Source organism: Rhinopithecus bieti, unplaced genomic scaffold (genome assembly GCF_001698545.2).
Source record: "Rhinopithecus bieti isolate Rb0 unplaced genomic scaffold, ASM169854v2 scaffold_67574, whole genome shotgun sequence".
NCBI lineage: Eukaryota > Metazoa > Chordata > Mammalia > Primates > Cercopithecidae > Rhinopithecus > Rhinopithecus bieti.
In genome coordinates, this window is record NW_016825260.1 from 75303 (window position 1) to 77778 (window position 2476).

Genomic DNA, 2476 nt, shown 5'->3' on the forward strand with positions numbered 1-2476 from the left:
CAAAAGTTTCACGAGTTTTGTAGTATCCAATAGGCACACACATTTCATTAGTAAATAACTGTGATTATTCCTCACTCTCATAAAAGGGTTTATGAGAAGGAAATTTAGCCAAGAGACTGAGTTTTCCAAATGAGACTGTTTAAACTGTCACAGCAAGATGCTGGATGGGCAGGTTTAATGTTTAAATTGTCTGTGTCTTCTCCTTCCCTCCAGTGCCCTGGGGTGGGAAGAAGCTTCTGATGAAAAGTAGAACAGTTAAAAGAAAAAGAAAAAAAAAAAGCTACATTTTTTTGCACATTTGAAAGTAATGGGTGTATGTGTGATCCTGCTACATACAATTAAAGATGTTAATATCAAAACTTTCTGTAATGTAGCCACTGCAATTTCATTTCTAAAATTCTGATTCTAGCCTATTTTGCTTAAATGAAGATGTGCCAATGAAGAGTTTAAAAGTCTAGAAAAGATCAGTGCAGCCAGAAGCTCTCAGGAGAGAGACACATAGGTTGCTCTCTTAAAACTTCATTGAGGCCAGGCACAGTAGCTCACGCCTGTAATCCCAGCACTTTGGGAGGCTGAGGCAGGCAAGATCACCTAAGGTCAGCAGTTCGAGACCAGCCTGGCCAGCACGGTGAAACCCCATCTCCACTAAAAATACAAAAATTAGCCAGGTGTGGTGGTGCATGCCTATAATCCCAGTCACTCAGGAGGCTGAGGCAGGAGAATCACTTAAATCGGGAGGTGGAGGTTGCAGTGAGCGGAAATCACGCCACTGCACTCCAGCCTGGGCGACAGAGTAAGACTGTCCCAAAAAAAAAAAAAAACTGTATTGAATAAATAACACTCTCTAGAACTTGTAATATGATGAACTAGGTCTACATTGCATGCAATAAAGCTAAAAATGATAGTTTACTATCAAATATTAAGCAAATTAGTATTTCTCATTGTACAGGAACCCTGGTAGTCTAATGTCTTTGTGTCTCCTAAGTCTCGCGACTGAGGTTTTTGAGTACCACCTCCACTGGGGCAAAGGTGCGCTTTCTACTGCGCCTTCCTTCTCTTAAACAATCAAGCAGAAACATAATGCTTCCAAGTATGCATCTTGATCTCTAGGTCATCAGGCTGCTGCTGGCATGACTTCTGGCTCTTCAGGATGGCTGCTGGCCTACCATGGCTAGTGCCCAGTATCTACGTTTTTGTTTTTAAGAATTCTGTTTATCAGCAGGGAAATCAAAAGACTGGGAGTCAGAGGTGGTACTTCCTGCCTGCTCCATTCAATCTCGCTATGCACTGTAACTAGAAGGGTTTTGCTCACTTCCTTGTTGTGCCTACGGCAAGAGGAATTGTTTCTTTCTCCAGGAACTAGCTTGCCCCCAGGAAGGGACATGGTGGAGAGAGGAAGAGTTGATATGGAGCCATTGGAGGGACTCTGTAGGCCAGGTGTATCCCTCTCCTGATCCTCCTGATCCTTCACATGATCCTTAAATGCTCTTAAATGAGATACAGAATAACGCAATGATGTTCAAGGCAGGAGACACCAAGGATACCACCAGCATGAAGATGATGAAGGTGCTTTTCTCCGGGGCCAAGAGAGGAAGTAGTCCGCTTAATGTGGGGAAGGATCTCGTTTGCGAGTGTAAACCACACTTAGGCTGAACCCATAGACAGACCACGGGATCATCAGGAAGGCCACCTCAAACAGAGGCCTGAAGACGACACCGATGGTACACATTCGCAGCAAGCTCCCTGGGATTTTTACCTTTCCATGTTTCTCAAGGCCACACTTGAACTTCTTTATTTCAATTCCCTGCAAGTGCATCTCCACACTGACATCACCAATTTCGGCAACTTCTAGTTCTCCCAGTTGCCTGTTCAACTTCTCTTCTTTTCACATCACATAGAACATGTGTGTCAGGTACAAGAGTGGGGGCAGAGACCCAAGTATTATCTGCAGAACCCAGAAGCATACATGAGAGATTGGCAAAGACTGGTCATAGCAGACATTTTCACAACCAGGCTGCTGAGTGTTACAATGAAAAGCAAACTGCTCATCATCCCAGGCTGACTCAACTGCAGTACTCAGGAGCAGGATTCGGGAAATGAAAAGCACTGAGAGCCACACCTTACCTCCAGCTGGGGACTAAGCTTGAACCTTCTCTAGGAGGTGCCTGAGGCACTCCAGTCACCCATGTTGCCTGTTCGCTGTTAGTTCACTTAAAAAAAGTGAAGCAGGCATGCCAAATGATTGTACTCATTGGGGGACTAAGTAAAATGAAAAAAGTTAAGTTGAAGCAGCCAAAACTGTCTCAAGTTCAAAAGTCTGCTGCTGTTTGGTACCTTCCTCGCTCCTTCTCCCTAATCAAAGAAAATTGCTCACACCAGGTAGAAGTTTATGTGAATTCATTTTCATGCAAGGTGAATAATTCTAAACAAGGATGTACATATACCTATAATAGGGCAAGTTACATAGATGGACGAA

At 43.7% G+C, this 2476-nt stretch overlaps 1 pseudogene; it reads right to left on the reverse strand.

Moving 5' to 3' along the window:
* Positions 1-1065: 1065 nt before the first annotated feature.
* On the reverse strand, positions 1066-2187 carry LOC108522618 (gap junction alpha-1 protein-like; annotated as a pseudogene).
* Between the last annotated feature and the right edge of the window lie 289 nt (positions 2188-2476).